The sequence below is a fragment of the Daucus carota genome, chromosome 5 (assembly GCF_001625215.2).
Source record: "Daucus carota subsp. sativus chromosome 5, DH1 v3.0, whole genome shotgun sequence".
Lineage (NCBI taxonomy): Eukaryota > Viridiplantae > Streptophyta > Magnoliopsida > Apiales > Apiaceae > Daucus > Daucus carota.
In genome coordinates, this window is record NC_030385.2 from 46,802,301 (window position 1) to 46,817,967 (window position 15,667).

The 15,667-nt window shown below is 31.1% G+C and overlaps 2 long non-coding RNA genes across 5 annotated transcripts; one reads left to right on the forward strand and one right to left on the reverse strand.

Annotated features, from left to right (window-relative positions):
* Positions 1 to 167: 167 nt before the first annotated feature.
* Positions 168 to 14,544, reverse strand: LOC108223240 (uncharacterized). 4 transcript variants are annotated; one of them, XR_010291810.1, is made up of 8 exons: positions 14,252 to 14,544; positions 13,490 to 13,563; positions 12,845 to 13,034; positions 10,800 to 10,850; positions 8,101 to 8,245; positions 7,927 to 8,003; positions 7,724 to 7,831; positions 168 to 567 (listed from the first exon to the last, which is right to left on the reverse strand). It is a non-coding gene; the product is annotated as an uncharacterized LOC108223240 (long non-coding RNA). The 4 variants fall into 4 exon arrangements; XR_010291811.1 differs by lacking the exon at positions 10,800 to 10,850 and having other exon boundaries at positions 12,845 to 13,025; positions 14,252 to 14,543; XR_001807157.2 differs by lacking the exon at positions 10,800 to 10,850 and having other exon boundaries at positions 12,845 to 13,031; positions 14,252 to 14,542.
* LOC108221883 (uncharacterized) lies at positions 590 to 1,788 on the forward strand. Its single transcript, XR_010291812.1, has 3 exons — positions 590 to 946; positions 1,085 to 1,329; positions 1,472 to 1,788. It is a non-coding gene; the product is annotated as an uncharacterized LOC108221883 (long non-coding RNA).
* Positions 14,545 to 15,667: the final 1,123 nt, after the last annotated feature.

Sequence of the window (15,667 nt, forward strand, 5' to 3'; positions counted from 1 at the left end):
TATATTATATACATTATCTTTGTTTAGATATGATACTTATTATGTATTGATTTTTACCCCTATTTTAATTTTAAATTTTTCTAAAAACGTTATTTTCAAATAGTTTATTTATAAAGCATGTTTAAGTTATTTAACTTTAATTTTTAAAACTAATTTTACAACTATACTTTATTTTTAAAACATATTTAAGTTATTTAGCTTAAAATTTTAGTTTGTCATACAAGCAAACACAAACAAGTAAACAACTACCACTCCTAAATCTACGAGAACTCCGACCTATATTACACAAATCTATTATAACTCTAAAACAATTACAAAAGAACTCCACCCAACATTACACATCATTATTATAGCTCTAAAATAATTATAAATTTAGTCATCACTTTTCTCATCGGTGATAGCTTTCTGATTCAGTCATTGTCAAGTGTTTCAGCAGGACGGTTTTCGAAAGTTGTTGCAGTGAAGTATTGGACCACAACTGATTAATCATTCCCCGAACCAGACCTTACCACATCTTTACAGGTCTTTCTCTCTTGATCACCATATTTAGATTTATGTGAACATAACCTGCAAAAAAAAAATATCATGTACAAATTTTACACAGTGCAAATTAACAAAACCTCTTAATAGTCTTAATACACAATATTGTAAAGAGCTGAGCAATGCTGGATAGGTCCAAGCCAGTCTGTTGTTTCGGGTTATTTTACTTATCCATAAAGCAGTTTGTTATTTTGGGTTATTTTACTTATTCATAATTCGGCCTGTTGTGTATTCGAGGTAAATCTTAAATATTTTATTTAATGATTATTTATATTTTCCAGCTATGCTTACATCAGAAATTCAGAATACAATGACAAAAGAAAGGCAACGCAAAACAAGAGATTCTGAAAATAATGATAAGCAAGATGAACGTAACAAGAAGCGCAGGAAAAAATATATGGAACAGGTACGAGAAACAATCCCAAAAGGCCCAAAAGACTACTTTTGAGTTTATAAACATATTTGACTTATTCATATAAAAAACACACAAGTTTATCAAGTTCAATATTCATATACTGACCAATCAAGAGTATTATTTCCACAGAAGGCTGAAAAAATGCAAGCTACACAGACGGAAGATCATTTGGCTCTTAATACAAGTTAGAAATTAATTTTGTATTTCAATGTTTATATGTTTTTTAGACAATTTGATTATATCAAGCATGCAAAATTTTACGTCAATTGTTTATTTAGCAGAAAATCTTCAAGAAATGACTCAAGTGGATATAGTCAGAGACAAACGTAACAAAAAAAGACGTGAAAAGTACAAAGAAAGAAAGTCGAATTATGGTTTGTATTTATTCCTTATTTTCAAAGATACCCGTGCACAAATTTAAACATGTATTTATGATATATATATATATATATATATATATATATATATATATATATATGCTAATCATATTGTTGAATTTTATATGATCAACAACAGCTATTGACTTTAATCCACCACAAATTGCTGCACCATTGGTTAACGATGAACATACAGGTTTGTATATTCATATTGGTGTCACAGGCTATTATGAATATGAAAAACATAATATATTGATTCTAATTATATAGTAATGACAATTCTTGAAATATAGTCAAGGAAAACATAATATAATATATACTATCATGTACTGGCTTCATTCATTTAATTTGTAATGCAGAAAATCTCCTACAACGGACTCCAGTTGAGAAAACCAATGATAGACGTAATAAACAAAGGCGTGAAAAGTACAAAGAGAAAAAGTTACAGGCATTACAAGCTGGTTTGTATCTTATAATTACATTAACAATCACTCTTTTGTGTGTTTTACATCTTATTAACATTACGCAACTCGCTTTGAAAAATGTGAAGATACTTCTGCAACTGCTAAAAGATGTACAACCAGGAAATTTAAATCTGACATGGAAAGAGATGAATATAATAAACAACGTCGTGAAAGACGCAAGGAAAAAGCATCAGAATCTGGTGAGATACTGTATACTTATGCTTATTTATTTGTGTACTATTACATATAGTTAAGCATATTATTATTAACATTTCAAAATTTTAAAACTTTGCAGGAAACACACAGTTCCTTGCTAATTTATGTTGTTTCTCTTCCTATTAATTTTATGATATTCCATTAATATAGATGTACTTTATTATTACTACATTATATATGCAATAATATGTACATCTTATAACAGTTTCAGACAACAATCACCTGGAATCGAGAGCTATTAATCCTTACTTCATAGTCCAGAATTCTGTTCCACGGACAGGTTTGTTTTTAATCCCAGAATCCTCATTTATGACTTATTTCTGGAATCCTATTCCAGTATTAATATATGCATGTAATTACCTATTCGTTTTTTCAGATTTTACACATTTATTACTTATTTATGAGTTTAATATCTGATGTTAGTATTAATTTAATTACCTACCTCTTTGTGAAGATTATACACCGCTTAGCAACAGGATGAAGAATAAAGTAAACAAAAGAAAAAGAAAATTCGGTATGCTATCTTAAATTCATATAATTTTGTATATTATAATTACAAATACAATTAGTTACCTCTTTTTCTAATGAGTGAATATTTTTATTCTTGCAAATATCGTTGCAGCAATGAATGAAACCATTCTTGATATAGGAAGTGCAGATAAAATATGTTACTATTGCAAAGCACATATGTGGGAATTGGAACAATCTCAAGGAGGAAAGAAAGCCAGTAATCAAGGCTTCTCACTTTGTTGTGGTAAAGGAAAAGTTGATCTGCCTCTATTGAAAGAAACACCAGCTGAATTGCTTTTGCTATTTGATTGTGATGATCAAATGTTTGTGAAAAATATCCGAGTATACAATAATGCCTTTGCATTTACATCCATGGGGGGGAAAATCGATAACAGATATAATAATGGCGGAGGACCATACGTATTTATTTTACATGGTCAGACATATCATCAAATTGGATCATTGCACCCAGTGGTCGGTAAGAAACCAGTTTTTGCACAATTATATATGTTTGATAATGAAAGGGAACTTGAAGAACGTTTGAATTTTCCTTCAAACGGTGACAAGCTGGACAAAGATATTACTGTTGCCTTAACAACTATGTTACACCGAGATAATGAATTAGCAAAGACTTTCCAAAGTGTTCGGGACAGATTTAAGGATACTGATTTAGTTCAGGGAAAACTACGTTTGGTGGCAAATCGCGAAACTGATGGTCGTAACAGTAACAATCCAACAGCTCCATATGAGTTTGCAGCATTAATTGCAGATGATGATTTGTCCAACTCTAGAGATATTGTGATTAAATATCAGAGTGGTACTCTACGTAGAATATCAACACTAAATCCAGCTTTCATGCCTTTACAATATCCATTATTATTCCCACATGCAGAACAGGGATACAGGACTGGAATTTTACATCGTGGGGTAACACATGCTTCAGAAAATAAAAGAGATGTGGTGACTATGCGGCAATTTTATAGTTTCAGATTACAACATCGCGATGATGAAGGGCATACATTACTTAGAGGGGGACGATTATTCATGCAATTTGTGGTGGATGCATGGGCATGTATTGAGAATGCTAGACTAACATGGGTATTAAAAAACCAAAGTGTTTTAAGATCAGATGTGTACAATAATATTGTTGATTCTGTGAACCGTGGTGATGTCGATGCATCAGCTGTAGGAAAGAAACTTATATTACCATCATCATTTACTGGGAGTGCGCGCTACATGCAACAAAATTATCAAGATTGCATGGCTGTTTGTAGAAGATTTGGAAGCCCTGATCTGTTTATTACTTTTACATGCAATCCAAAGTGGCCTGAGATTACAAGATACTGTAATAAGATTAAAAATGCCTCTCCTTATCATAGACCAGATATAATGGCAAGGGTGTTTAAGATCAAACTTGATTTGCTTCTGGAAGATTTGTGCCACAATAATGTTCTTGGAAAAGTTATCGGAGGTACTGGTCATATGTTTTGTATTTTCCTAATGTACTTATTATTGATTTTTAATTTGTTCGTTATCTTACTCTTATTTATTATTTGCAGTTGCTTATACTATTGAGTTTCAAAAAAGAGGTTTGCCACACGCTCACATAGTTGTGTGGCTTGATGAGTCTAATAAATGTAAAAATACCGAGGATATTGATTTTTTAATCTCAGCTGAAATCCCAGACAAAGATATTGATCCAGCTGGATATAATGCAGTTTCAAAGTTTATGGTCCACGGTCCATGCGGTGAACTCAATAAAAAATGCCCTTGCATGAAAGATAATAAGTGTACTGTCCATTTCCCAAAAGACTACAGGAATGAAACTACAATTGATTCCAATGGTTATCCTGTTTACAAAAGACGTAACAATGGACGTGTAATAATGCGCAAGGATGTTGCTATCGACAACAGGTATTACTTTCATTCATTTGTATTACAACACACTCTAGATTTAATATAATTGCAATTATTTGTTATGTTGTGAGTGGAAATAATGTTATTTGTTTATTTTGTGATACAGGAAAATAGTTTTATACATAACAATACTGTTTATTATCAAGTTTATTTATAACGTTAAGAGTTTATACTATAAATAAAACTGCTGATTGTAAATTTTTAGTAGCGTCGATAAATTGTTATAACTATCTATTATTATCTTAGTTATCTATGCACTAAATTTCCTTTATTGCTAAATACATTAAAAAGTAGCCATATTATTACTATTGTAATTATTGTTTTCTTATATTATTAATATGTTTAGTTTGCTTTTGTTTTTAATTTCTCCTATATAATTTTAAATAATTATGCTGAGTTGTATCCATGTATTCAAATTTCGGGATCCAATTTTAACATCATATTATTTTACTTGCAGATTTATTGTTCCATACAATAGAGGTCTTATCGTTAAATATCAAGCTCACATAAATGTTGAATGGTGTAATCAAGGTCGTTTGATTAAGTATATGTTCAAATATGTGACTAAAGGCCCGGACAGAGCAACAATGGTTATTGAGAAAACAGAAAAACCACAAACTGATGAAGAGAATGGAAAAATAGATAAGAATGAAGTTGATGACTATATAGCATGCCGGTACATCTCTTCAATTGAATCATGTTGGCGAATATTCGAATTCCCAATTCATTATAGAAAACCTGTGGTTGTGAAATTAACATTTCATTTGGAGAATGAGCAACAAATTTGTTTCAGAGAGAACGAGTCACTGCCTACAGTTTTGCAAAGACTACATCCGGATGCAACAATGTTCATACAGTGGTTTGAAACAAATAAGCGATACCAATGTGGAAGAGAACTTACTTATGTGCAGTTTCCAGAAAAATTTTTGTGGGACAATAAGGGAAAACTTTGGACTAAACGAAAGAATAAAATTCAAGTCGTAGGCAGGTTGGTGTACGTTCATCCAATGGCTGGAGAGCTTTTTTATTTAAGAATGTTGTTGAATGTTGTACGTGGAGCAACATGTTTTGAGGATATACGCACAGTTAACGGTGTCGTTTACAGCACGTATAAAGAAGCTTGCCTGAAGTATGGGCTCCTTGAAAGTGATGATGATTGGCACTTGGCACTCTCAGATGCTTCTATCCACCAGACAGGGTCACAGCTTCGACTATTATTTGTTACTTTGTTGTTGTTTTCAGATGTTTCAGATGTTAGAACACTATGGGATAAGAATTGGAAGCTATTTTCAGATGATATTGAATATAAAGAGAGGAAAAATTCTGGATTACGAAATTTTGTCATCAGTGAACAACGTCTCCAGTCCCTTACTTTGTTAGATGTTGATTATCAGCTACGTAAAAGAGGGAAATCACTATCAGATTTTCCTGCTCTTCCACCACTGGATACTGATCTTATACAACAAAGTCAGAACACACTACTATATGAAGAATATATGTACGACAAGCATGCACTAGCAGTTGAGGCCAAAAAGTGTTTAGATATGTTAAACGAAAAACAATTGAATGTATACATGACTATTACCACGAATGTTAAACAAAAGACAGGAGGTTTATATTTCGTATACGGTCATGGAGGCACCGGGAAAACATTTTTATGGAAGACTATCATCAGCTCTCTTAGATCAGAAGGAAAAGTAGTCCTAGCAGTTGCTTCATCTGGTATTGCATCGTTACTAATTGAAGGTGGACGTACAGCACATTCAAGATTTAAGGTCCCGATCAACATTGATGAAAATAGTACATGTGATATAAAACAAAAAACATTTTTGGCAGAACTGATAGCTCAAACTGATTTGGTTGTTTGGGATGAAGCACCTATGAATCATAAGCACGTTTTTGAGGCAGTTGATCGCTCTTTTCGTGATATTATGCGGCTGAAAGATCAGAGTAATTTGGATAAACCATTCGGAGGCAAAACAGTCCTATTAGGAGGCGATTTTAGACAAATTTTACCAGTTTTGCCTAACAAAGGACGAGCAGATGTTGTTATGGCATCAATAAATAATTCGTATTTATGGGATGATTGTGTTGTTTTTAAATTAGATCAAAATATGAGGATTGAGACAGATGCTCCGCTCATTACAGTTTCAGGCCAACAAATCTCATACGCAGATTGGGTTATTAGTGTGGGCGAAGGAAAGGTGCATACAGTTTCATCAACTAATGAAGGGGAGCAATGTTGGACAGAAATACCATCTGAAATATTACTTGATCCTAAAGATAATGGTAAGAAAGTAATAAGTGAAACAATCTATTACGACTTATGTGACAATGGTAAAGAACCCAGCTACTTTAGGGATCGTGCCATCTTGACCCCTTTGAATGAAGATGTTGATGCGATAAATAAAGACGTACTAAGTCACTGGCCAGGTTTGTATCAAAATGCAATTATAATAGTTCATCACTACTCCGTTTCTAACTAATTTCTAATAAATATTATATAATCTTATTTTACAGGTGAATCCAAGGTATATTTAAGCTCGGACTCAATATGCAAGGGATCGGTAAACTGCGAATCACAAGAATGTATGTACCCATCAGAACTCTTAAATTCAATGAAATTTGCAGGAATACCTAACCATGAACTAGAGCTTAAAATTGGAGCTCCGATTGTTTTAATGAGGAATATAGCACCAGCTAAAGGACTGTGCAATGGTACAAGACTGATTATAACTCAACTATGTGCCAGAGTTATAGAAGGGATTATAATAACAGGTAATCACATAGGCGAGAAAGCTTTTATACCCAGAATTTGCATGAGACCTACAGATTCTACATTGCCGTACACGTTTAAAAGAATACAATTCCCGGTTGCTTTATGCTATGCAATGACTATCAACAAAAGTCAAGGCCAGACCTTAAAATTTGTCGGGTTATATTTGCCTAAGCCAGTATTTAGTCATGGACAACTCTACGTAGCTATATCAAGGGTGACCTCGCCATTGGGATTACATATCGTTTGTGAGAGTGATAGCCATCCAATATATGGGATGACTAAAAATGTTGTATATCACGAAATATTCTATGGTTTGTAGTTTTCCCTACTTCATCATATGTTTAAAGAAGTGATTTATTAGAAATTTTATCATCTATTATATTTAATGTCTGTTTTACGATACAAGTATTTTAACAGGATTTACACAACTTAACATGCACATTCACAGTTATCGTATATCATTGACACATGCTATAATCTTATAAACAAAAAAGAAGTTGCGTACCTGATTCAGTTTAAATCTGATAATCATTACATATTCCCCCACAAGATTGACTCCTAATTCTGCAATCTGTATACACTCTGCATTTTACACAAATACATCTCCCCTGATCTGCACACAATTATATTAAAATTTCAGTAAGTATGTTCCTCCACACTATCATTGACACATGCTATAATCTTATAAACAAAAAATAAGTTGCGTACCTGATTCAGTTTAAATCTGATAATCATTACATATTCCCCCACAAGATTGACTCCTAATTCTGCAATCTGTATACACTCTGCATTTTACACAAATAAATGATTGGGCAATGGAATATTCATGTCATACCAATAAATTAGAATTTAGAAACACATGCTACAATCTTATAATCCTACCTGTTAAAATATAAAACTAAGAATAACGATCCTTCCTCCTCATCATTTTGCTGACTCACTCCTATCTGAGTACAACTGAAACAACTTCACGATTATGGTGACACTGGATCCATTAAAAGAACTGTATAAATGATCCTCATCTCCCCTGATATGCACACAATTATATTAAAATTTCAGTAAGTATGTTCCTCCACACTAAAGAAAATTATAACTTTCAACTGTCCTGTATATGTTTTATAAATCGTTAAATATATATACATGAACAGAAAACAATTTCATGATATTTAATAACAAAATAATCACAAGATTAATTCCAACTATCATCATTAAGCACCTTCACTACAGATGGACAAAATTAGCCTTCTAGAATATTCAACATGTAAAATAATGGAAATTTTAACATTTTTTTAGAAAATAATTTTTTTAAAAAAAAACAATGATTCACAACCTAATTATATAAATATTTATTTATTTATATTATAAACATATAAGACATTCAATATTTTCCCACAATTAATTATTTGTGATATAAAAGTTATAGAAGTTTTGATATTTATATATATGTAAAAATAAATCATTTACTAAAATCCACAAATATTAATATATTAAATTATAAGGGTTTCGACAACATTATTTTTCCACTCAACACTGTGCCTAAATTTTTTAGCAAAATCCGACATTTTAAAAAATTCCCCATTAAAATATCTTTATAACTAAATATATTATTAATTTAAATACAAAAATAGAATTTTACTAATATGTAATCAGATGTCTACTAGAATTCGTTTCAATATAAAAACCTACTTATAACGAGGATACAAATCCTTATATATTATAAGTCCATACATAGCAAAGCTTATTACTTTTATTATCGTTATGGCATCTTCCTTACACGAGCTGCCACTTCACCTAATTATCATCATCATGCAAAAGATATCTTCTCAAAATTTCTTAAATTTCTTCAATTTCTTTCTCGCATGGTCAGCTACAAAAAGACAACCAACTATCCAGATGTTATTGGACAACTACCCAATAGATGAATTGTACTTCTGGGGACATGACATTCACAGGCCTCATGAAACTATGTTTTTACGTTTTATGAAAATCTCAAGATATTTGAAGAACAAAGATGCAACGTTTTACCTGGTGTTCAAGAGTATTATGATCAGGAGATACGAAGAATTTAAGGATTTTGGTGGAGCATATGAAGAACTAGAATCATTGTCAATGAATAACCACACAAAATCTATGTTGTTAAAGAGTTTGCTGGATGTATATTATTTCCCAGACAAAAGACATGTTGCAGTTGCTACTATAATCAACCTAGCAACAAATTGCATGACAAGAATACAAATTCCAAGAATGATCACAACATTCAAAACCATAACACGGGCTATCTATCCAGATACAATGTTCGACCAAATATTGTCCCCTCCTATTTGCAACAAATATAATACTTTAGAAGAAAAACACTACAAGCCAGATGGGATGCCAATTTATTCTCAGGAAATAAACAATTTTTCTTGCAACTATTGTAAAGTGGCTATCATATTTGCATGTTTGACATAATATGTTTTAATGGAATAAATTTCTTTTCCCCAATGTAGTAAAGTTTTCATTTTTTCTTACAAATATTGTGAAGCAGCTATCATATTTGACATAATATGTTTTAATGAAATATACCTCTTTTCGGCACTGTATTTAAGTTTTCATGTGTATAGTTACTGCTCATCTTTAATATTTGCATCCTATTATCCTAAATATTAAATTTAACAGATATACCATACATTCATATGTACTATCTATAAACAAATTATAAGAAAAAATTTAAACAATTAATAAAATAATTACAAATTTAATTCGAACTACAATAGAAAATATATAATATTCATTACAAACTATTTCAAAATATTTTTAATATAATTGTACTCTAAATTATAACTATATATTATGTCAATTAAATATTATGTTATATTAGAAAATTTAATATATTATAAATTCTATCGAGAAAAGAATTCTACTTCGACAAATAATCTCAGAAACATCATAATCATATACAATAACTGTATTAAGGACTTCTAATTCTATAAGGTTTACAAATGTTAAACAACTAATGTAATATTAGAAAATTTAATATATTATAAATTCTATTGAGAAAAGAATTCTACTTCAAGAAATAATCACAGTTACATCAGAATCATATACAATAACTATATTAGAATCATATACAAAAACTACATTAAGGAATTCTAAACTTATAAGGTTTACAACTGTTAAACATCTATATATATACCCTTAATATTGCCTCTTGGACTAACGAATTCCAGGCCATTGCCGTCAAATACAAAAAGGTGTGTGTTTTACCTCTCTGTCGATGTTTTGTTCATGATTTAGATCTGATTGACTTAAATAAGGTTGATCTGTAGATGCATTATATATCATCTTATGTAATCCCATATATATTCTTTATGACATGCAACTATTCTGAACATGGAATATGTATATTGTGTTTCATCATTAAACAATAAAAACCTTCAGTAACTGCCTAACACATAATGATTTTCTTATTATTGGCCTTTCAGATATTCACTATGGAAAGAACATATCAATATTTAGAGGAACTAACACCTAACAAGGAGGATAGCAAAATCAAAGTTCGGGTAACAAGAGAATGGGAATCAAGAAATCCAAACACTAACCATCTTATCAACAAGAACTACATTCTGATGGATGAACAAGTAAGATCCTCCCTGCACAACCAAATTTATTTCCCTACTTTATAATGTCGATACAATTACATATATGTAATATTCTATATATACACAGGACACCCTCTATCATGTTTGGTTAATGTGGATAAAATTACATCTATCTAACATTATATGTGTGTGTGTGTGTGTGTGTGCAGGGCATGCTTTTCCATGTTTTGTTGATGCTCAATCAAATAGATGAATACACAAGAAGAATACAAGTTGGGAACCTTTATTTGATTTCTACTTTTGCAATTGCATGTGCAAATGATACTTACAGACCAGTCAAAGGAGATAAAGTAATTAACTTTACCAGGAAAACAAACATCAAAAAACTAGGTGATGACTCATCTATCCCAAGGCATGGATTTGAACTGGCGACATTTGACGAAGCAAGATCCAGGGTTGGAGCAACTACAACACTTATTGGTACCTAACAAAATATCATGACTAACTGTTTACATTATACGTACCAGATTATTACATAATTTGTTATTACTTCATTATTCCAGATGTTGTGGGAAAGCTAAAGTCCTTCACTAGAATACAAACTTTGCCCCGTAACAAAGAAAAACTAGACATCACCCTCCAAGATGATACGTAAGTTATTCACAATCTCAATTTTTAAGGTCAACATCACCAAAATATGTAATTACACATTATATTTTATGGCCTGACTTATGAATCTAAACGATGACTTGTGATTTACAATGCAGAGGCGATGAAATGACTGTCACACTATGGGGACAACAGGCACATCAGTTTGAAGATTTAAAGAATGAATACCAAAGACCAAATATTGTGTTAATTGTCACAGGCACCAAAGCGGTTATGTACAATGGTAATATACACTTTAACAATTTTTGCATCAACTATGAGTAAATACTAAATATAACCTTGAAATGCAATATTTGTGTGGTAATTTTGATGTATATTAAGTGTATGTTTATGTTATGATAATATTGCACTGAATCTAGGATATGTTTCACTTTAATATTGCCTACAGCAAAGCCTACATTATCAGCAACAAGCGCAACACAGTACTTTATAAACATAGATTACCCCGCGGTGAACATATTACGCAAAAAAGGAGGACAAGAGAAACTGGTGCCCGTTATTATTCAACCTATTACAAATCCTAGACAACTTCTGCTTGACAACATCGACCACATATCTATTGAAACACTACTCGATATTATGTTACCAGATGGTAAAAAGGTAGATATTTCAGAGCCTTTAATTTCTATTGACATATATTACAAACAAAATGGAATTGTAACTTTGCAAAAATATTTCAACAAAAACAAGTCTAATTTATACTTTCTTCTTATTCAAATGCAAGGAATTCTATTGCTCAATTGAGGCAAAAGTGATTGGGATAGTACCAAACTATGGATGGTATTACATTGGATGCAATAAATGTTTCACAAAAATGAAAGTCCCTCCCCATTGCAACAGTTGTACAAACAAAGATACAAGTCCAGTGAAGAAATACAGCGTGCTTTTAAAAGTACAAGACCAGACTTCAACTACAACAGTGTTACTTTTTGATAGATATGTTTTGGATTTGGTAAAGGTTCCAGTTCAGCACGTGCTAGACAATGACGAGGTATGTTTAATTTTGCATAAATCAATTAATTTAGCAATATTTATTTACTTACACTAACTTTGTTCAATCTTATGTTCTTCACCAGAGTGCAGACCCATCAAATATACCATCAATTCTTAATAACATTATTGGGGGTACATTCAAGTTCTATTTGAAAATTACAGCATACAACACAACCGGAGTAAGAAAGGAAGGCTATACAGTTGTGAAAGTCGAGGAAATGGAATGCGAGGAAAATCAAGGAGACAAGCCAGTTAAAGAGAAAAGACCACCTTCAACAAGTACGAAGCAAATGTATGATGATTCAAATATAGATTCTGAAGTTGGAATTTATAATTGCAAGTATGTACCAGAAACAGAGCTAAATAAAGGGAAAAGAACTCACGAAAAGAAGGGGCTCCATACACTCAACCACCAGGAAAACCAAAAGAAGCATAAAGTGAACTCTCCCGTGGACAATAAACTTTCAGAAAACAAAGGCGATGAGGGAATAACCAGACCAGACAAAAAATCTGATCAACGACAGAAGACGGTGCCCACAGCTTATAAGAATAAGAAACCTCCACCTGCAACTACTAAACAGAATACCAATAAACCACAGATACCGGTGAATGAACCAACAAACAAAGAGCAGGTACCATCAAAAAATGATGAAGCAATTAAGAGAAACAGTACTTCCAACAAAACAATCCAAAAAGATTTGAATGGTGGAAAGGAGAAGAAAACCAACCCAAAGTAAGTATTTTGTATTTTATAATTTGCTGATGAGATAATTTCATATTTAATGTTATCCTATTTACAACCAATTTCCCCCCAAAATATTATCATTTAGTATCTGCAAGCATACTGGGATATCGACATTCAATGTTATCTAAATTTCCTTTCAGGGTTCCTTTACTCAGCTCAGAACCACACACCCCTGATAACAAGAGAAAACATCGGACATCAACTGCTACAAAGAATGCCAAAAAACCAAAATTCACTGACAGTTGCATAAACAAGGCTACAGAAGACAAGATTGGCAACAAACCTCACAAATTATATGCACGTGATGACACGCTGAAGACAAAGAAGATAACTTCTGACAAGAAGACCACTGCAAAGCTATTACAAGGAACCAACAAAAAAAATGATAATCAGTGAGAATTTGTCTTTCCACCTACTAAAAACGGTATACTTCATATTTACTATTATCACAGACACAACATAGGCATATGTCCTGCAATTTTCTCTTATTCAATATTAAGATTTTGATATTTGGTTTAAACATAAATATTAGATACATGCTCATTCCTCCTTATTCAAATTCCAATGTTTAATATATTTCATATTCTGTTCCATTTACTCACCGTATTATGTTCCTTATGCTCGATATAAAATTCAATCCACAGTCTTAATTCATATCTAAAACAATCAAAATACACAGATGCATGTAAGGTTTACGACAACCCTAACTTTGAGGTCACATATATAATAAATCTTAATACTTTCCAAGACCCATTCCGAATGATCTGACAGAGAAACTCAAACAAAAGCCACACACGAAAATACAAACCAAAACCACATAAAGATAAAACTCCTAATACATGCAACACTACTTGAAATCCATCACAACAATATTATCAACTCTAACCTCTGAAACAATTAATCAAACATACCAACACCACAATTTAAGTTTAACCAGCCAAAACCCCAAACTAATCAATTCAATTCAATGATAATAATTAATAACAGGAACAAAATAATAGCAGATAATAATTCAAATAATAAAATCAACAGAACAAGTGCTAACCTCCTCATTTCTCATCCACCAAAAGACAATCGCACCGCCACGCAGATCCAACAAACACAATACACCTCATCAACCGTGATCAAAAACCAACAACTAAACCTCCGGCCTCACTTTAATTCGAATATAAAATTAGTATCTTCACAGTATGCCTCTTCCAATTGATGCTTCATCAACTAAAGCAAAAATATACAGACATTATTGACAAATGTGACTAGCGGTGTCGGAATAAGAGAACCCAACCAATTTTCTACCTAAAAATCACGGTCAATTTCATCCTTTAATGTATTTTTTTAAAATATGATTCTCCCTTAATGTTACAAACGACAAAAATTTTATATTACTGCATAAATTGGTTCTTTCTTTTCAAAGAAATAATCCAAAAATATACCCAAAAATTTAATATTTTTGATCTCAATTCTATTTAATTGAAATTTTTATTTAAAATTCATATGCAATTTGATTTAAGAACCGATGACTTTTAAAAAAATAAATAATTACTCCCTCTGTCCCATTTAATTCTATACGTTTCTTTTTAACTGTTCGACACGCATTTCAATGCTCTTATAAAATATAGTTCCATACTGGCAAAAACAAAAAAAATAAAATAAAATAAAATATAGTTCCATAACTTATTTTTGAGATTTTCTTTTTTTGTATAAAAATATAACATCTAAACTTTAATTCAGAAAAGAAAAATTTTAAAAATAGATTGCACAACTACACTTTGCAAGATCATTAAAGTCCGTGCCGCGTCCCCGTCCCCCGACGTATACTACTCAGGGGGACGGAGGGAGTATATTTTTACAATATTTTATAATATATTATATATGATTTGTTCTTTGATTCAAATTAGTTTTTGTAAGTATAAAATATATTACAAAGAAATTATATGTTGCATTTGTATTGCAAACATTTTTTATAATTTGTTCATATCCTCTAAAAATAGAGAATAAATTGTTAAGATTTCTAAATAATTAAAAATTAATATAATCGCTATAAATCAGATCTCGGAATAGATACTTATTTTATAGATATTCGAACAAAAGATAATATCTACACCTAAAACAAATGTATTTTAAATATTATTTCTTATTTAATGATGAAAAGTAGTTAAGATCATCTTATATTAGACAAACTATCTTACTAAATTGTATATAACTTAACACATATTATGAAGTAATTATCTCATCACACGGAATTTCACCTTTCATATTTACAATTTTTATCTTGACAAAAAAAACAACATTAGAAAGATAATTGAAAATTTAAATTTTATCAACAATACAGTGCACAATGATTTTATTATAATATTACAATAAAATCGCTCATAACATGTCTGAACAAGCATTATTATAGTTATAATCAACAAATATTGATAAATGAAAATTTTGTATACAAAAATATCTTACACAAATA